Source organism: Poecilia formosa, unplaced genomic scaffold (genome assembly GCF_000485575.1).
Source record: "Poecilia formosa unplaced genomic scaffold, Poecilia_formosa-5.1.2 Scaffold34, whole genome shotgun sequence".
Lineage (NCBI taxonomy): Eukaryota > Metazoa > Chordata > Actinopteri > Cyprinodontiformes > Poeciliidae > Poecilia > Poecilia formosa.
Genome location: NW_006799973.1, coordinates 2,866,531 through 2,888,627, shown reverse-complemented (window position 1 = coordinate 2,888,627; position 22,097 = coordinate 2,866,531). Strand labels below are relative to the sequence as shown.

The window sequence follows — 22,097 nt, the reverse complement described above, 5'->3', positions numbered from 1 at the left end:
TATCTTTGTGGGGACTTTCCATTGACTTCCATTCATTTCTACAGCCTAAACCTTACCTTTACCCTTTTCCTAACCCTAACCATCACATACCTAATCCTAACCCTAACCAAAACTCAATTCATATCTTAGCCCTAACTCTGACCCCTGACCCAAAACCAGGGTTTCCCCTCGTGGGGACCAGGCTCCGGTCCCCACAAAGAGCAATTGGTCCCCACAACGTAGTATATGTCAGGAAAATCGTCCCCACAAGGTATTACAAACAAACGCACACACACGAACACATACTATGAGCTGCACTGGTGCAAGTGGAAAAGATCAACGCCTGTCGTCTTACTGGAACCAATAAAGTTCACAATAAAATCAAATTCTTATTCAAGCCCCTTTTACTCTGCAGACATCCTGCAACATCAACAATGTTCAGCTGAACACAGCCTTCATTACCACAAACCAGGTTTCCGCACCAGCGGTCAAAGAGCATACAAACCTGACAACAGCAGCTATTCATTCGGATTTGTCACGAAGTTCAGTCCCAGACAAAAGGTTTGGCTGCGAAACATAATACCATGTTTGACATTTCTGTGCTGGTGTTACAGACAAACTAAACTTTCTAAATTGTGGTGCTAAACAAACATCCATGAGAACACAAATCGGTGGTTATGGGAAAGTCATCTTTTGTCTGGCCGTGTGAAAAAGAGCAGAAACCCAAAAGTGCAGAGTTCAGACTGCTAGAAAGCACCACATAATTTGCTGCACTCCTTCATCTGGAAGAGAGTCATTCTCATTTTATGAATATGATTATCACAAAGGTAATGGGTCTAAAAGGGAAATCCAGACGCCAGAAACCCCAGTGACACTTTCTGGATCATTCTAGGAGATCTCAAGAACAAAACACCTGAACTGAGTCATTTTGAAGCAAAGGAGCCGAGGCTCTACCAAGAGCTCCTATTGTAGCTGGGATTCAGTTATTTTAGTCATAATCCAGAGGCGTGTGTTAGAAGGTAGATGGACAGGTAAATCGAGCTTTGCTTTTTTTTTTTGGCTAAGTTCTTGTTTTTTTACTACAGCAGACTAGAGAAGTGGCTACATTACTCCAGATGAGGCCCCAATCTGTCTGTCCGCCTCCTGTCCTACAGCCATGAGTGAACAAGAAACCAAGATACTTTAGCTGCTCTGCTTGTGGTAGGGATGGATTTCTGCCCCAGATGGAGCAGATCACCACTTTCCACTTCCTCCGACTCCAACGTGCACATAGATGCCGGCTCTCATCTGAACTAGTTTCTAAACGTTTTCTTTAATCTGTGCTTCTGTATGACGTATTGCAGAAAACTAAATATTTTGTAAACACAGACAAAAATGAAGTCTTATTTTTGTTAAAAGACCTCATCTCTTTTCCTGTTATAGACCGTCTCCGGAGGACGTTTCCATTGTGCGGGAAATGTAATGAAGTCATTGGCTAGGCTGATACCATTACAGTGGAATGTAGAGTAATGCATTGGCATGTATGAAGCTACGCAGCAGCCTTAAAACAAATGCAAATGCTTTGGACAAGTGACTCCGCTAAATGGTTGTAAAATGCAAAAAAAAACAACAACAAAAAAAACTCGCAATATCTGCTGACTTTGCATCAAAACCGTCCATTTTGCCACATTAAACTGATAATTTCCACCAAAGTACATTTTTTAAGTCCTTCTGCCTTCGCACATGCATGTTATTGGCCTCAGGCGCCTCACTTCTCCTTCACCCAGCCTACCTATCTCACAGCCTGGTGTTAATGTACTTCTGCAGCCAAGTGTTTGGCACGGAGTTGCCAGTTGACACTTCCCCTCTGGTTCAACAGCACACTAGTTGCACACTAGTTAGGTTTTTATTCGACAGCAAAGTAAAACAATCTTTTGAAAAGCTGCAAACAACTCTTATCCAGTCACCAGCTTCAAGAGAGTCAACAGAGCTGCAAAGCGATAAGGGCCATATCACTCGTCGCTGTGATTCAGTTGAACATCTAATCTAATCAAACCCACATTTGAGGAGGATTCGGTGAGAATCCAGAAAAAGAAAAATGAATACGGCTCTTCGCCAGTGGTTATCCTCATACAATATCCCATATAGTTTCAGACATGGAGAGACCATCGGACGTCATTGTGTCTGTTTAGAGCTGAAAGAGACAAGATCTAGAAAATATATTGCAATTAACCCTCTTAACTACAGGCAAAAATATAAATAAAATCAAACACTTATTTTTGAATAATTTTTCTCTTTACATTAATTTTACTGTCATTTTTTAAAATGTAATTAAATATGAAAATATTTTATTTATCCCAAAAGGAAAATAAAAAGTCGTCGTAAGTCATCCAATAATCTTTGAAGAGTCATTGTGGATGGCAATGCTGTGGGCAGGAAAAATCTCTGGTAGCAGTCAGTCTCACATCAAACCTGAAGAGGCCTCTGACTGAAGACTGCTGCTATATGACAGCTTTATGACGGTCATCACATAATGACAGCTCCATTTCCGGGCAGAAGATGTAACATTTCCTGCATGTCAGTTGTTGGTCTACCCTGCTAATCCACCTCATGTGCTTTTGCCGCTCCTCTTTAAATCTCAATCTATAAGATTAGGAAGTCGGGTAAAGAGACGCTGGGAGTCGAAGATATGATCTTTGCCCATTGTGACAGATGTGAGATGGCTTAGACTTCCTTCTCTTTCTGCTCGTTGGTCCTGATCTGGATCCATGAAGCCTCCTTTTCAACTCCTCTGGGATTTGAGGTCATAGTTCAGGTATTATTTGAGCTTTTGAGATGCTAATGTAATGTTGCCATTGTTACAACTATCCAAAAGTTATAAAAGTAGGAGTAAAAATCGTTCCAGTTGCATAGCATCCAAAAGCAGAGAGAATAATTGTCCAAACACCCAACGGCTATCAAAAATAATACAAACAAAACTCTACAGAAAGAAGAAATCAGAAATAACATATCAAAGCTACTGCAATGTGCTGCCATTAAGATTTCCACAATTCTAGAAAAAAATACTTTGAAGGCATATTAAAAGTTACGAATGAAACATATAAATCTTATACTAACTGCACTTCTCGGAAACAATGCAACACTCAGTTTGCACTTTTGTTTTTCAACATATCTCAACTTCTAGAGCAAAAGAACCTTGAGCTTTTTCAAAACTGTAGATCTTTTCACAGAAAATTCATTAGTAAATGAAAGCCACTAAAACACATTTCTTGAACATATTTCCAGTTTTCAAAGCAAAAACACATCTAACAAGTTCATGTGAGAGGAGGGAGTTTGTGTCAATTTAAAAAGTTTATTGTCCATTTAATTTATGCTTGATGTGTAGGATAAACATAAATTCTTCCTTTGTTGCTTTTCCATTTCTAAAAATACGCATTAGTCTCTCTGATACTCTGACTGTGTTGTGTGAATAGGAAACATGCTCCTGGAGTGTGGATACAAATAATTCTTTGCACGGCGAGAAGGTCCAGCACTGAACTTGCCACACAGGAGTAAATTAGATGTGGCAAAATCGAAGCGTATTTCTATCAGGTGTGGAAGGTTTGAGTGTGTCTCAGAGACGGGCGGCACTTTCAGAGGGCGGTTTCCTGGAATGTGCCACTCTAGTGGGACAGGATGTGAGCAACTGTTGTGTGTGCGCGTCTGTGTGTGTGTGCGCACCAAGGCAACAGAGCCGTTTCCTGTGTGTGTGTGTGTGTGTGTGTGTGTGTGTGTTCATGTCATTTCTGATGTATAATGAAATCTGGCAGGGATGAAAAACCCACTGAGGCAACATTAAACCACAATAAATTTAGTCTGCCGGAAATATCTGCGTTCACTGTCAAAAAGCGAAGATAATATTTCTTAGAATACAACATTGGTGCATGTTGCGCAACACTGCCTAAATTAAGCAAAGAGCATATGGATGCAACATGCTCTACACATTTGGCATAAAAATACAAGACATGCATCTAGTCCTGTCATGATGACAAATTTTACCTGATGGTAATTTAACACAAACATTATTGCAACAAGCGTTAATATTGATGTTTTGAAATGATTTTCAAGTGATATATTGATAATGGCATAACTATGTAAGTTCACCCTCTTAAAGACTAAAACTTTAATTTTGTACAACTGGAAGACATTTTAAATATCCAAAATAAAACACAATAACCGAAAAGGAAATAAAAAGATACAACTAAAACCACAAAAAAATTGATTATGAAGTCTCTAAACAAAATTCCCCTTCAAAAAGTATTGATCATCAGCATGGAAATGATCACATGCTGCACATAAACATGTGCGACAAAATCAACACATCTGGGATTGAAATATCACAGCAATAACACAATAACAACATTACTTACTCTCACACTACGCCACACCATCTGCATCAATGACAATTCACTCACCACAGCATGCAGGATGTTTGTAATTGAAACTGACAGTCATACTTCCTGATTCATTTGACTAGTTACATGACCAGATGGGAGGAAATCAGAGAGCATTAAAATGTGATTCTCAGGATCAATTGATTATTAAATAATCAAACATGGAGGTGATGTCACTGTAAAATTGATCTAATCGCATCCTGACGCAGCAGAAGACTGAATACTACACCCTCACATTGACAATTAATGCAACAGGAAACAATTCTTTATAAAATCACCCTCATTTAGACCCAGGTTACGTGTTTTTTTTAATGTGCCAGGTGCTTTATTTATGATCTCGTCTTGTTTTCACAAACCCAGTATTGTGCGTCATACTGTCCCAGGAGCTGAACATAATGTTTGCACCTTTATACAGCAATAAAATAAAAATATTATGTTCAAATATCTTGCAACCCAACATTCAAATCAAGTTTAACTTAATCCAAACCTGTTAAAATCTTCTGTGGGATTTATTCTCATTCCAACATGACACACATTTTAGTGTAAAATTAGTTCCTCAAGGCAATATTTTATTGATTAAGAATAAGGTTAGTATATGAAGGAGCAATTAGCAGAAATGCTACTCCAAAAAAGGTAATACTTCCTCTCCACAGATCATTTGTGATCTTGAGTTGCAAAGAAAAAAAAATGCCTCATTGTTCTCAGATATTTTAATAAATGTGAACAGTAGAGAGGAATTTCTTTTGATTAGACTTTATTCTTGAATCGAAAATACAAAAACAAAGACAGTTTTAGGAGATAATGTGGGAACAAAGCTTTAAAGCATTGTCAATGTGCAGGGATGAGGGGTTTCCCAGAAGAACAGCATGTTCTATCAATGCAAACAGAGTTGATCAGTTTAACGGTCAGTGGTCAAAAAGTAAAAGCTAATTTAGTACTGGTGCATGTTCACATTTTTGCTTGCACGTGTCAGCAGGAAGTGTGCCTTGCTCAGAAATCAACCTTAAATGATGGTGACAAAAAGAGAACCAGAAAAACAAGTCCGCAATAACAGCTACAGACTAAAGATGCCCGGCGTGAGTATATTTATGTGCGCGAGTGTGCGTCAGTGCTGACTCAGTGCGTGAATGTGTTTGTAATTCAGCCTTCAACAACGCAAACTCTCCTCCATTCTCTTGTCTTTCGCTCTGTGTCTCCTAGCAACCAGACACTTAAGGCCTAAAAATAACCCCTCCAGAAACGAACAGAACAAAAAAATAAAGCATAAACGGCAATTAATCCTTTCAGGCCTGGAACACCGACTCGAATAGACCAGGTATTAGCGAGGAAAGAGAAGAGCGGGAGCAAGACAGCGCGAGAAGAAGAGAAAGCGGTGGGGAGGAGAGAGTGGGAGTCGAATCTGCCAGCAACAGGTAGTCGTCAGGAGACAGACTTCTGCTCCGCATGCCTGTTTGCCCAGTAGCCACGACGGGTAGGCCTTTCTACCTGCGTCTATAAGCTGAAACTGCTCAAGGCGAACACAAACTGTACTGTAACACAGCCGCTCAGTTGTGCAAGAAGCTGGAAACAAAGTATTATTAGAAAGAAAGTTTTTAAAAGAATGAACAGAGACACGATTCGGAGCAGCAACCTCCACAAACTGCAACACGTTTCTTATGTTAAACAGCTAAAGATTTCACTTTCAACCTGGAAGCTATTTTATTAATAAAGCATTTCTACAGCTTGACATTTCTATTCTATTGGTTATTAAAGTTATCTCTCGAGAGGAGGACGTCTAATCACAAACTCGTGTGCTGGAGTTGCCTGCAGAGACATAATAACTCCTGAAATTATCATGCGATTTAAAACACTGTTGCTTTCAGTGTGAAACGCTGGCTCTCAGGCATCCTCTCACAAATCTCACACCAGTCGAGCTCATGGTTCAAAGTCATTTCTTCAAGAAAAAATAGTGGTGAATGAGAAAATATGCTAAATGTGGCCAGTTCTCCCACAGACAGGCACAACTGGGGTTAATAAAAGTCTAAATATTGGTTTTGCTTCATCAGAAGCAATTAAATAAATAAAAAAAGATTACTTTTTTTAAAATCATTTAGCAAGAGATCAGATTCTGCCAGTAGTTTCCTCACTGGTTCTGACTTAAGTCAGATATGAAAGAAAAGACGTTTGTCAGCTTCTGCAGGATAATTTTCAACTCATGTCATTTACAGGAGATGCTCCAGTCAAAAAGAAAAGAGTAAGAACAGAAGCCTAGGCGTTGACCGTTTAGGAACTGACCCCGTTACGTTCATAAACTCAACACTGGTGTGCAAACATACAATCCTAAACAGTGTAGGTGTTTTGACACACATCACACACACGGCGTGTGTTCGTTGTTATCATTGTATTGCACGTCTGAGGTCTCCTCCTCCGACAGGGAACATTGCTATTGTGAGTTTTCTCCTCTTTATTCGGTGCAAAATAAACAACGTTATGAAAGTAAGTGAAAGACGACTGAGTCATGGACACGCACAAGCAGGGAGGCCTGCAGTTTAGCGCCTGCAGCTGACACATTCCACAGTGAATTACCATGCTGGTTATGAGATAGCAAGTTATAAAAACAAAGCGGCGCTTCACACCAGAAGTATAAGAAGTCATGAGAAGTTCTTGATGTTCTTTTGAATAATTTCACGAGTGAAAGGGTTGGTGTGTCTCGCACTTAGAACCGTTTACTAATAGGTGAACATGATTAGAGAAGGTCGGAAAGTTGCTGAGTAAGCGAGCAGATGGACGTTTCTGAAAGATTTCACTAATGTTTTTGCCAGAACTGAAACTTTTTCAAAGCAATCGGTGGGTTAAATGAACAAAGCAGAAACATACAAACTGAGAAATGTGGTTCTTCAACTTAAAGTACAAGTTTATGCACTCATTTTCAATCAATAAGTAATGTTTATTTCTAAATAATCTTGATCTACAATGTAATGTTTTTAAAATGTGCTTTTCAAATGTGTTGAAATTTGTCATTTTAAAAATTTGTCTCAGGTCCTGCTAGTTATACAATTCATTTATTTTTTTTACTATTTTTATGCAACATTTAAATTCTTGCATTATTTTAAAATAAAAATCCTTTTTTGTACATTTCAGTTTCTTAAATAAAAAAGTAACTAAAAAAAGTTTAAACATAAATTCTAAATTACAATTTTTGAAATGCAAACTATTCAAAACCCTTTGCAGGAAAATAATGTTGCAACTTTGTACAGTCATGTAGCCAGTTTTTCACAATCTTAGATGATTTCTTGAGTTTCAGGCTTAAACGTTTCAGCTAAACTTATTTTACTTTAACAACAGAAGAAACATCCGTCCATTTATTCATTTACCTGCTGATGTATGAACGGCCACATGGAGAAAAGAACAAACACCAAACCACGCCTGTTAAAAAGTTTGTTCTGAGTGCCTTGAAGGACATAACAGAGTTTAACAGAAAGGTAATAAACTTATAGAGGACAAAGCACCTGGCAGGATCTCACTCTGTTCCGAAGGCTCTGAAATGTTCAGGTTTCAGAATGGATCAAAATAGCTTTTATACTTTTCTGATAAAATATTTTAGAGATGCAGCAAAACTTCAAACCATTTTGTATTTATTTGAGCCTGGTATCCACATTTTTTTCTTCTCAGCTGTGGAAATTGTTAGAGTTTAATTAAAGTATTTGTATTAAAAAAAGCAGTGAGAGCAACATTTCATTCTTCAAATATTAGGAATTGCAATGCCTTGAAGTTAACCCTGCAGAGTTTATGAGAGGAAATGCAAGACAACAAATGATGTTGCCAGACAAATATAAAAACTTTGAGAGAGAACACGAGTGGTGCACTCGATTTTAACTCAAAAGCTAAGTTCAAACTTGGTAGAAAAAAAACAACAAAAAAAAACAACCAAAGTCAGAGGGGTCTGAAGCAAATAGGTTCCAACATGGCTGCCAGACACGTTACACACTCAAATTCCCAGGAATGAAACACATATTTGTGTTTCTGATTGTTTCTATCTCTATTTGAAAACAAAATGCAGATAAATAAGTTGTTATCCGCTCACGCTGCTAATATAACAGTTGGCTAACCACGAGGTTTAGCAAATCTCACTGGTTTTCCGGCATGCAACCGGAACGCACCAACCTCGGGATGTGTCATCATTCCCAAGTCCTGACAAATCAAAGCATTACACTAAGCGAGTAAACCTGTTGATTGTCCTCAATATAGAGTTTCCCAAGCAGAATCTAAACAGCAATTTAAGATTTATTTCCAGTTTGTATAACAACTTGATCCCTCATACTGTTGTCCATGATGCCATTTTCTCATATCATCTTTGGTCTTGAGATACACACCTGAGACAGTGATATGCTCATAATCCATTAATGAGGAAAATTGTTATAAAAATATGAATATAAAGTACTGTCATATGGACACCTAAAGTAAACTAAACTTGTTAATATACAAGAAAGCATAAAATATTGACATTAATAATAATGTATTGTTATCGTCAGCAATTTAGTCCAAAACAAAACAGCAGAGTAAAGCAAACTACCCATTTTAGTAGTAAAACAGTTTTTATTCTGCCTTTACAATCCATACTGGCATTGCATATTGTCCTATTGTTCTCGGAGTTATTTAATCTACTATTGCTGCTATTACCATCTTTTTCAAAAACATCTAATAAGATATTTAAGAGGTATAACACCCAAACAATGGTAATAATAAAAGTCATAAAGCACAAACTGTTTTTTCTGTGTGAAAGACAACATGTGGACATCGAGAACCTGTGCAGTGACATTTTCAGGATTTGACAAATAAGAAAACTATTGCATAGTACTATTCCTTTAAAACTTCGGTTTTCAGCTGCTTGCAACATCCAATAGCTACTTTACTCTATAAATGCCAACTTAATGTTATGTTTAGCTCCAAAAATTAACAGCACCACTTCTAGAGATGTATTCTTGGAGGAATACTCTAGTATTGCAGAAGAAAGACAGACATAAAAACTCTTATCTTCAAAGGCTCCAGTGGGAAGCCTGGGGATGCACTTTATGTGCGAGTGTTTGTTATGAGCTCCATGTTGTTCAGACGAGAAGAGAGGGAGGAATACGTGTTGGGCCCTGGGGAATTATGTTTTTCTCACTGCTCTGCTGCTGTTAACCATGCTGATGATGGCTCGCATTCACATTCTGAGTAATAAGGTACAAACAGACACACACCGTTGTATTCTAAGAGCAACTATAGAATAAAGAGCTGTGCATGCTTTTTTCTGTGTGAAAAACAGAAGTTTGGCAAATGTTTTATGCAAAAAAAAACAAGTTTGAAGTTGAGCTTGCTGAGTAAGGTCAACATAGTTGCATCCCACACGAATGCATAGGTGCATGCTACCTTGCAGACGACGATCACCAGGGGAAAGATGAACCTAACTTGGGGCTAAAGTGGTGCTCTGTTGATGCGGTAGTCTAAACGGGCCCCTGGGTGCTCGGCGAACAGAGGCCAGTGGAAGCTTGCCAACCAGTGCCGCTGTTTTGCAGTTGTGTACAACTTCCTGCTTCCAAGGTGATAATAAAAGGGCAATTACAAAAAAAAAAGGGGGGGTGGGAGGCTTTCATAAGACGGAGTGCAAGACAAAACGACTGCAGCCAGTATCGGTAAATGCGTCTTGCTGACTGCAGCTGAAAGGGAGCACCGTGTTAATCGCTTCTCATCATACTCTTATTGCAAACTATAATTACTGGCGCTGCAAAACAATATGCATTGACTTTAACTGTATAGAGAGAAATATATTGCTTTGTTGTCACAGCACCCTAACAACCTGTCGCAACTTTTAATTAGCTGCTTCTATTGCATTTTGTCACAGTGGCCCACACACCCACAACAAAACAAAGTCTGGCACACAGAAATACAAGTCCAGACACAGTCCCTGATGACAGGGACAAGTCTTCAGTGGTTAATTTAATTCAGCTTTGTGTCAACTGCAGCAGAAATGCACACGACTTCCCTTCAGCACCTTAAAGTACTCACACCTTGTGAATTTCTCTACCTTAGTAACACATTGCAACCGCAAGATTGGGTGGAATTTAGTAGGATTTTATGTGATAATAATACCAAGCAGTGCATGCTTTTGAAGTAAAAAATACATTTCACCAAGCAAAGAGCGTTAACTCTGGTGGAGCTACAAAGATCCACAGCTCAGGTGGAAGAATCTTCTGACATTTATCCACCAGTTAATCACTAGTTATGAACTCAGCTAATCTAAACATGAGGACACAGCAAACATGTGGAAGAAGCTGCAGGTCAGATGAAACTTAAAGTTCTTACAAAATGCAGAATGTTTCAGAAGCTGCACTGCACTTCAACCCCTAAACGGATCAGAACACTGGTGAGGTTTGATGGTGGCAGCATCATGATGTGGGGGTGCTTTTCTTAAGCGAGGACAGAGAAGTCAAATTCAAAAATACTTTATTAATCCCAAAGGGAAATTTACTGTTGTTGTTGGTCATCAAGATTATTCAGAGCCTCAAAGAAGCTGCACTCAAAAAAGTGAGACCGGGCTAAATTAATATTTACAAAACAAACTATTTTTATTTATTTTTTTATGCAGACACTTGGCACACTGTGTGTGCCAACATGTTTCCACTAAGGAAACATGTTGGAAGAAACAAAAGACAACAGCTGGGAAGATGTGGAAACATTTGAAAACACTCAGAAATTCAGACTGCAATCTGTAGCTTTGGACACAACAGAAGGTTATGGAGGGGCAGTGAGTACTTTTCCACGCCACACCATTCAGATTTTCATCTCCAAAACATTTTTGAAAACCAATGCATACTTCTATGAAGTCCTAGAAAAAAAAAAGAAAAGTTTGAGGATGTAGCGGGACAAAATTCAAACATAAACACTTTTGTGAGGAAGCATAATCCCTTCACTCTCAGTCAAAACCTCCGTCGATCTCTCCATCCAACTCCTCCCTCCTGGCAACACGGCCCTGTGCGCTTTCCTGCCATTCTTCTGTTGCAGCTAATTTTAGATGAAGGCAAAACCCTCTGACAAACATCTGCAAGTCATTCTTCGATGTGTGCGTGTGTGTGTGTGTGTGTGTGTGTGTATGTGTATGTGTGTGAATGTGTAGAGAGACAGAATAAAAACTGGGAAAAGGTCAAAGGCAGAGAAGTTAACAAGTGGAGGAGCAGAGATAACTGAAGAACGTTTGAGAAAAAGGAAACAAATAAAAGAGAAAGTAGGACAAAGACAAAGCAAAGGTCACAACCACATCAGATCTCAATCATGACTGAACTGTAATTATTTAGTTTTGGGGCGACTTCCTAGACATTTATTTTGGTAAAAGGGGAACCACAAGCGCAACAGACTGTCATCATAAGTAAAGGAAACGTGAATTGAGTAAAGCATGATAATTTGGCTTCATTTACCACATGAAGAATGGGTAAATGTAAAGGCGCAACGCCTGAGCGCGGTCTTCTCCGCGAGTAACATAAACAACTTAAATGGGAATAATTTGTGGTGTAAAATAAAAGACAAAAGAAAAATAAACTCAGCCTGTCGTTTTGACTTATTGAGCAACCAAAATAAAACCTCAGCAGATGAAAAACATGCTGGTACAATAAGATATATTTTTCTTCACCGCAAGAAACTGGTCTTTCATTGCATGTTTTAAAAAAGTAAATCAAAACATCAAAATTAATAAGCTTGAAAAGACAACTAAAACTATAAAACTTTATCAAAAGACATACACTAACAAATGCATGCCACACTTTTCAGATTTTCCTTCCTTTAATCCCAAATCAAAGCACTTTATGTTGATCTGCAACATACAATCTTCAATACATTGAAGTTTGTAGTTGTAATTTGACAAAACGAGAAAAAGCTCCAGGGTAGTGAACAGGGGTGGGTATTTATTATTGTTTTTCATTTATTGTGATAAATTCTGATTTATTGTTGTGATAAATTCCAACAAATGACGTTTAAAAACCTCCAAAAATGTCTGTGCATTCAGGGTTGTTGTTTTTGCCATTTTCTCCACTGTTTGTTCAATGAGAGTATCAATATATGTCAAAATTTTTAAAAATATGATTAACTGCAGCTACTGTGAGCAGTTTAATGATACAAATAACTTTTTTTATGTGACTGGTGTCCTAGAGAACCGCATTACCACTGGGAGTGTTTCTCAGAAGCATTACTTGTGTCTGTGGGGTTGTGATTGCTGTCACAGCCATACAGTTACCTAAAAAAGAAGTAATAAATAGTTCTTATTGCCACTTATATTGTTATCACAATGTACCATAAAGCATTGTGATAAAACTTTAAGTCCATATTGATAGTTACGAATAGTTTTGCGAGGCTCTAAATCTGTGAGCTGCAAATGGTGATCATTACAGAAACTTCTGTTGGTTCGGTTTGCCAAATACTGTATTAGAGGGTCATCTAAAGTACAAAGCCGTTGTCTGGAAAAAGATAACACACTTTAGCGCTTCCACATGCACACAGGCAGGGAAATGCACACTGTGCTCATAGACAGGATTCTGCCGAACACCGCTGTGCGTCACAGTGGGCTGCGAGGGGGACACGGAGGGCAAAGCACAGCGTGTTTATACGTGTGTGTTTATCCCGTCGTAAACAGGGACAGGAGACGCATGCCGCCTCGCCGCCTGTCACCACTTTCTCTTCTTCCCCCACCGTTTCCCACATCTACTCGGTTTTACCTCCCACCTCCCTTCTAAAGCCCCTCTGCGTCCCTCCGCCTGCTCCCCGCCTCCTTATCCTCTTCTAACCCATGCCCCACTTGGTCAGCTTGTTAAGAATGTCTCTTAAAGCTGATTAGGTAGTGTTGATCATCCTTATGTAACATTCACCTCGCACAGCCGTTGCTGCCAGCCAGCCAGCCAGACGGCCAGCCAGCACACTCCCTTTGTAAGCCGTTTCTTTTGCATGTGTGCAAGAGATTCAGCAAGAACTTTGCTTAAATGTGCACTGCTCTGCGTAAAGTATTCGCAGTTGCACAAAGATGAGGCTGTGTGGATACATGACTGCATCTCTCTGCCTTCTTGGGCGGAAGCCAAGTCGGCACATGGTCTCATTAACATGAGCATATTTGGCTTCGGCGGTGGAATGTCCACACCACCGGTCTCCCCAGGTTTCTATAAATGCGTCTGTCTGCATGCATATGCATCCGCCCATGCTGCAGGTTGCGTGGATAATCTCCTCTTATCCCCCCCAGTCAGCGTGGAGCAGCCAACTGAGACTTAGCAGAGAAAACAGTCTTTACAATCACAAATGCACAGAGACGCGTTTATCATCAAAGCGTCGGCGAGGCCCGTAAAGAAAGCCGAGCATCAAATTAATTGGCTGAGCTAACGAAGGGGCGCCTGAAGGCAGGTGAGGCTGAGTGGCCGACCCGCCCAGCTCCTCGCTTCTCTCCTGGTTTGCTCTCGCACTCTGCCTCGTGGGAAAGATTAGGATCCTCAGCTGGAGCACATAAAGCTGGATGTTATGCAAGAGGCACGGAAAGCGAGGAAGAGAGAAAAACTGATGATGATGTAACTTGGGAGAAAAGCAGAATACATAAAAGATAAGGAGCAGGAGAGGAAGAGATGGAGAGGAGCAGCAACAGAGGTGTGTGATAAGACAGCTTGAAGCAGTTGGCTTTACATGATGACAATCAAACCCGCATAATCTGGACCATGAGACGGTGAGCAAAGCTGTAAGAACAGAACCACTCTCAACTGGCACAGGCCGGTACTCATTGTGCTCTTGCATCTTTGCCCCAGCCGCGCAAAAAAGTAGATTATATAATAAGTGAGCCTCAGCTTCATCCTCAGTTTCATTAGAGACGCCTTCATTGACAAATGTGACGCTGGTTCTGACCAGACAGGGTGGGTGAATCCAGGTCAGGAAACACTATCTCTGTGCTTTAATTATAGAACAGACTATATCAGCTTAAAGGGATGTTCTGTTCTTTTTTTGTAAACGGGGTTGTCCTAAGTACTTTGAAGTTGTCAGTGTCTTACCTTCAAAAGGCAGTGGTCAACGTCTCCTGCTGAGAAGCAGGGAGGGTTTGAGACCGAGAAGCAGCAATAATCTCTGCTCCAACCAGGTCCATTAAAAAATAAATAAAAATACTCAAAATGAGCCAAACTGTCGAAATCTAACACCAATTTAGGCAAAAGCTAAGCATTATTACATTGAATCAATTTGTAAAGCTGCACTGAGCTGACCCAGCTCTCACATTGTCTTAAAACACTCAACAAAGCTCTATTTCAAACATTATGAATTATTTGGCGATGGTTAATGTTTTGATATCAATAAAACAGACCTTAGTGTTGCAAATGCTCCATGCTTCTCTAAAATGAAGGTGCATTACCAACAGTCTGCTGCAAACCAGCTCAGGACTACAGTATATATTTTATTCTAAGGTGAGGTACACCCAAAGGTCCGACATCGTCGCGTTTTGCATAGCAGTTCTACAGGCTCACTTTTTTTGGTGCATAAAGGCAGAATTAACTTGTAAATTAATAATTACCGACATAGTAAACATAAGCAGGATTGCCAATATGGACCAAAACCCCTGAGAAATGTCCCCAATGTCTCGTGTTATCTATGCTACAAAGACTGAAAGCAAAGATATGTGTACCTAAGAAAGTGACCAGTGAGTTTTTGCACATCCAATTTTAGGAGTGGTGAGCATCAAATAAAAACTACAAATCTGATTAGATTCATTTTACAAAAAGAACACGAGGAATAATTGAAACATAAATCTTGAATTAGCAAACAGCTCATCGTTCAGTGAGAAAGTGCTAAATTAATTCATGATTTCTTCTTCTCTGAGGCCTTATTTAATTGCTGTTGCCAGGTACAGAGAGTAAGCAAATATAGACCAGGTTTTAGAATAATGACTTGAATGTCACACAAAATGTACTCCTCAGTTAACAAGAACATCATTAGTGGGAACATCTTACATTTATTAAACAGTTTAATATGGATAACCGGGAACGTTGACAGAGATGTGACCTGGAAAATACAGTTGCATTTTCCACTTTAAAACACTAAATCTCTTCAAAAGCTTCAAATAATGAGACAAAAGCGGTTATATAAATCATTCCTATTACTCCTAATGCACTTTTGATCTATTAGCTATTGATTAAATTTGACAAATTTTGCCTCAACGGGGAGTTTTTTCCTACTCAATAATTGCAAACGTTCCAACTTTTTATATATTTGTAAATGCATCATTAAGCAGCATGCTGTCTTTCACACTTTGACTTTTGGAAAAATTTAATAAAAGTCAGGAGAAGTGCTTAGATGTGGATAAGCATTTAATCCCTTTGGTTTCTATTTGAGTCGAAACAACAATCTCTACCAAGAAACAGGCAGCACAGTTTTCTTGCAGGTCAATACTTTTTAGGTTTAATTGTTGAAATAAACCACAAATTCACACAAATTAGTGTTCATGCGCTGTAGACTTTATACAGAAAAGCAAAAAATAAAAGAAATTATATTAATCCGAATTTTTTATCCACACGTTGTTGTATACACAACGTTAAAAAACCCAAGTGTCATCGGCGAAAGCAAAAGAACCGACAAAGAGGAAGGAAGTTAAAAAGAGAAATGAATGAGCAGTGGGGAAGGAAGCAAGATCACTGAGATAAAAGACTGAGTGACAGAGACTGCGAAAGCAGTGAACTTTCTCCCCTCTCTGTCGGTACACTGCTTGGATGGTGTTATGTAAGAGCCCAGTGTACCCACACCAATTACCTCCGCTTGGTGAAACTCATAACATGCGGCGCTACCTCACAGTTTGCCTTTGTGTGCTGGGTATGCATGTGGGTACATCTGTATGAAAATACAATGTAATGCTCACTTTCATGAACTGAATACACACATGTTGTATACAGGCTTTAAATGGGATCCAGACAGCTCAGGTTATGAGGTATCAGGGGGATTCCTTGTTGAAACTCCATGCTCCATTGGTATTAAGATAAATTAGAGTCAAAATCTGTGTTTACACTATATGAACTGCTTTTATTTTTAAACACCTGATAAGAACATAAAATCTTTGTAAATTTGAACAAGATCAGCATTATTCTGAATGAGCTTTTGCGTATTAGGTAATTGAGGAAACATGCAAACACATGCCTTCTTAAGAATACGCTGACTCAAAGAATGACTTGTAAAATACCAAAAGGCAGGGCTAGGATTTAAACTTTACCTTTAATAACATAAAGTTACCTAATTTTTAAAGTCCAATCATTAATACTTTTATAACTAATTTATATCAGTAGTAATGATTTCTTGGTTAATGTCAAGTTGTCATAAGAAAGACATTTTGAATAATGTCAACTTTGTATTAAAAGTGTCATTATTTACCAAATGACACTTTATGACAACAGTCATAAATATTCATGAAGGCTTATTCATGTTCACGACGTGTTTATGACAGTGTCATGACAGTCTTATTCACCCCCCTTCAGATAAAGTGTTACCACTTTTAATGCTGCATAAAAAGAAACTGTCTCCAAATATATTGCAGGCACATCAAATTCATGGTACTTAAATAATGATCTAACGCTTATTACCAGGTTGCAGTTCTTGGGCCGATCTTTAAAAAAAAAACCTGACCTACTGATCCCGATTTTGACCAATGCCATTTTTTTCATAACTGAGACTGCCAGGTGTTATAAGGTCATGATACACCTTCAATGACAAAATCGTCTTTCATTGAAAAACATAGAATACCCATCAAACAATACAAACTTGTTTTAACTGAAGATGAGGTAACACTCTCATATATAATGAAAAGTTTGGACTTGACTTGGTAGGCGTGTCTGTCTGTCAGGCCTCTCTCACGCAGAGCAGAAGGAGACAGCGGCTGATTGTCAGACCTTTGCAGAGGCAGATAAAATTGGTGGATAAGATCGTTTTCACATGTAAGTATCGGCTTATCAACCAAATTTAAGAAAACCAGGGCCAATTATTAGAGCTTATTATGGTTCTTTACGATATACAGATTTCGTGCAATATTACAACAATAAACCTTCAATATATCATGCAAAACTAAAGAGTGTAGACTTGAAATTATGCTGACCTGACTGCTAGCATGTATAAGTATTAAAAAATTAAACATATTTTAGAGCTCCTACCTTTTCATTTCCAGTGGTGCCAGTGAGACAGTTTTTAAAAGGTTAATAAATAGTCTTTGCTCCACAAAGACTATTGGGACACCATAACTATTAGCGATGTAGGCAATACATCGCTAATATGTATTGCCTACATATTAGCGATGATTGTTTTTTCATCAGTGTTGATGAAAAAACAATTCATCAACACTCTGAAGGATGTCAAATAAGTCAAACCTGTGCCATCACTAATCACTTGTTTCCACTCTTCCTTAGTTCTTCTGTTTGTTTTCAGAAAGCAAAGGGAGCGTCTTCACCCAGATCGTGGCTAATTGTTTGCTCAGACAAACACATTAATCTAACAAACAACACCCACACAAACACAGAGGGATGATGCTAACTCTTGCTTTTGCCATTTTATATGACAGCAAAATCATTTTATTAAATAATGGTTAGAGCTCTCCTAATTCATTTCCTGCTCCTCTTCTGCAGTCTGGAGGTAAGGGTGTGATATTTTGATTGGCAACTATTGGCAGGGTCTGTGGTCTTGTTTCCATGGAGACATGTACACAAAATATGACTGTTTACTACAACTGCACATGCTGGCAGCTGAAAACCAGACGGTACACGTTAAATAAAAGAAAATATGCAAATAAAATCTGGTTTTCGGCAACCACAATACGTAATGTGCTGCTAGAGATTAAAGTTTTAATCTCTTAAATGAAGTCTTTGCACGAGCGCTGCTTTAGTTATCCGCACACACCTGTTTATTGCAGCTGGACGCTCCTCTCCCAGCCGTTTCTCACCCAGATCTAAGCCCAACCAAGCTGTGCCCATTTCTCTCCCACCATCAAACGTGTGGTTTCCCCAGTTTAACTCGTTGCCTCACCCTCCTTGCCTTGAGGCTTTGAAAATCCCCCTGTTGCATGCCTTCCTGTAATTCTTCCCCGCTTTCATTTTCCCCTCTCACCCTGTGACTGGTCAGGGGATCTAGCTCCCTGTTCTCAAAAGCTTTAATCTCCTAAAACAACAATGACTGCGTGCATTTGTACGGCAGGGTTATCTGTGCGTGCACCCACCCGGATTCAGCTGCCTGGCTCTTACGTAATTTCACTGGGCCACGACTGATGCTAAAAATGGACATGGATAAAACTATTGTGACCGAAGCCAGGCCTACTGTACTGCACAGGGGCACAGTGCACACAGACAGCAGGGGGCTGGTGAAGCTGCTTAACCATAAGCTGAAAATACTTTGTTTTTTAGCCATTTCCTTAATTGAACCCGAGCCTCATTAGTGTCAAGCTATGAATCATCCTTCAAAAATTTTAAATCGGTACAAAAAACCGCCAGTTACTTCATCAACAAAACCAGGCTTTTACCTTCAGAGTGACATTTTCATGATAAAACTGAAACATTATGAGTTAATTACAACACAGAGCCGGCCACATTTATATGCACACTTGGCAGAAATGTGTAAAAAGCTTTGAAGTAAAATAAACAAGTAGAATATCCTCACTAAACAAATTTTTGAAAAATACAACTTTCAATTTAGGAACATTTATTCTACAAGAGAACTCTTCCTGTGTTTGGAAATAATTGTTATTCCCCACCCTAAAATTATATACATTTTTTTAAAACTACATTTTAATTGATCATTGTTTCTAGGACTTTTTAGTTATTAATCACAATGCAACACAAAGCCACCTGAACCATATTTATCCCTCTGCACTGACATCTCAAAAACTCACTGTTGGAGAGCTGCAGCATGCCTTGGTTGTTACAGGAGGTTACCTGAGCTACCGTCTCCACAGCAACCATTAAACTCTATGTACATGCCAAGCAGCAAAGGATATGGCTGTTGTAGCAGCTGAATAATCTATGGATTATTCTGACGATTAATCGAGTAATGCAATCAAAAAATATATATCCCGTTGTGCCGTAGCTACTTAGGCTAGTAATATAAATATATATATAAAAAAGAAAAAGCTAGAAAAAAACAATTAATCAACACTTAAATTAAAATGAAATACAATTCAAACATCATTTTTAGTCTCATGTTTTAAGTATAAAAAGCTTTTCTTTTAAAATAGATATTTCTAATCTATTATTTTTCTTCACTGCATTGTTTATAAACCAACTGCTAACCTACTGAAATACAAATGTAGATCCCTTTTTGCAAATAATCATGTTGCAGAACAGGATCAATGAAAGGAGAAAGGAAGTAAACTTCTGCACAAAGAACTACAGACATGTCCTCCAAGTCCCTGTCCTTGAGCGAGTGCAACAGTTTTTCTGGCATGAATTATTTAGCTGAACATCAAATCACCAAACAGCACAGCTATCTAAAAAGAGCTCATGTTTACGTCAAGAAACTAAAAAAAGAGCTCAAAGTGGTGAAAACATACAAAACTGGCAAGCAAACTCACTTAGGAACAAATAGATGATTTAGTGTGTATGGGAGGGATGTTTGCTATATGGTGTCCTGTGTTGATGGCCATCTTTCCTATTAAAATTTAATCACTGTGCTTTCCTATAAATACCTTTCCAATGATCGAATGCATTATTCAGATTCTCTTAAGTCGTCATCCAGAAAAGACACCCAGGCAAAGATATGAGCACAGAAAAAAAGCACACCTGGATCAACAAGAACATTTAAAAGTCAGAGAGGAGACAAGAAGAGGAGAGACTGAAAAAATAGACTCTACAGTTCCTTTTCCAAATAATTTAAACCCATGCAATTACCATCAACGTTTAGCTTTCAGACAAACCCACGCAAGGCAAAATGCCTACTTTTATACCAACTCTAAACCGTTTACTTGTAAAGGTATTTTGGGTTGTAACAAAAAGTGAGGTAAGGGTGACATAAAGCAGGAATGAGGGGAAGAGGAGGAGCAGGCTAATGGAAGAGGAGCTGCCACTGGGGTATTAGTTCATAGATTGGTGACAGAAATGATAGCAAGAGGGAGGAGAGGACTGTGGGACAGGAGGGTCAATTGATACATAAAAAGGTTTCACTCCCCTGCAGGGACGTGTGCATCTGCAAGCAGACAAACACAAGGGTCAGACACAAAAACACACTCCCTTTCTCCTCACACACACACACACACACACACGCACACACACGCACACACACATATCTTGCAGAAGGGCCCTATCTGGCTGAAGAGTCACAAGTCTTGCTAAAGAGCAGCATTCAGCAACAGGCCTTTGATTGCTGCAAGAGACAGATTAGCCATGATTGGTCTAATTTTGTCTGAGACAGTGGGTTTGTGCTTCTAAATCCAGCAGACACTGTCTGCATATAGACTTGTCCAGAAATCTCAAATTAGATTAGGCACTCATGGTGGATAAATAACAGAGGATGTCCTCTTTCTGCTTAACTCTAGTTATCCCCTCACTCTAAACTTGCTACTGCAGCTGGACAGAGTGTCATTAGGTTAGCAATTATGTGACTTCTCTTTGTAAACACCTGCAAACAGTACAGCTATTTAAAGAGGTAGTTTGGATATTTGTGAAGTTATCAATAACAGTTTTTGTATCCGACGACAAAGATGGCATGTTCTACGAGTTTGGGGGAAAGCAACGACATCAGAGCAGCTTGTTTTAGGTATTAAACTCAAGCTGCAGCCGCAATGGTAGCGGATATTAAATGTCTACACGTCTGCAACTTTACCAGCCACATTAAGACCATTTGAGGAGAATTTGTTTCCACAATGAAACACTTACCCTCCAACACAGCTTCTCAGTGGAGAGCTCATGCCTTTCTCAATGACATGAAATTACTTGAATAAAAGATTAAATAAAAAAAAAGAAAGAAAGAGCAGCTTTAAACAGTGACGCAAAGAAAAAATAGGTAAAGACAAAGACGATTGTTTTGAAAGACGTGGAGAAAGGAAGAGCAACGACTGGCTGAAACAAAAACTCAAAACGTGATCTTGCATTCCTTACATGGGGTGAAGGGAAGAGGAGAGCGAGGACAAGAAAGAGAGAGGGGGGGAACGACGAGGAGGAGGGCAGAGAAGAGGGTGGGGGGGCAGGGCGACTAGGGAGAAAGTTTAACTTGGCGCCAGACAGCATTTCAAGACCCGGCAGCCAACCACAGACACACACACACCAAATATCGACACTGCGAGTGGCACAGAAGTCCTTTTGGTGACTTCCCATCATCCAGAATTAGATGAGATATTTGCCCTCCACCCCAACTCTCCGGGTCCAACACAGAGGCAGATTCCCAGATAAAAATAGCCAGAGGAACTATTCGAACACTGCTGCCTTTTTCTGGGGAGTGTCCGCTGCCTGCACTGGACATGAGGGGTTAGAGCGGGGTTAGGAGCTCCAGTCACCACCTCTCTACATCAGACAGCCTGGGACACGGAGAGAAAGGACTGCTTCCAGCACAGTCTGAGCGACAAAACAGCCATTATTCCACAAATATTCCTAAAACATCATAAATATGTATATATTACAGATGTGCCGATCAGGTTTTTTCCTGCCGATTCCGATCACCCATGAAGGCCGATCACATAATTATTATTTTTTTTTAATCACAAGCACTACCGGTTACATTATGTGGAAA

At 39.2% G+C, this 22,097-nt stretch overlaps 1 protein-coding gene and 1 long non-coding RNA gene across 3 annotated transcripts in view; both read right to left on the bottom strand.

Moving 5' to 3' along the window:
- The window catches only part of erfl3 (Ets2 repressor factor like 3), a 62,190-nt gene that overhangs the window by 30,006 nt on the left and 10,087 nt on the right, over positions 1 to 22,097 (bottom strand). The gene's annotated exons all lie outside the window — the stretch shown is intronic.
- LOC107835994 (uncharacterized) lies at positions 17,284 to 20,619 on the bottom strand. The gene is made up of 2 exons (XR_001661844.1): positions 17,733 to 20,619; positions 17,284 to 17,658 (listed from the first exon to the last, which is right to left on the bottom strand). It is a non-coding gene; the product is annotated as an uncharacterized LOC107835994 (long non-coding RNA).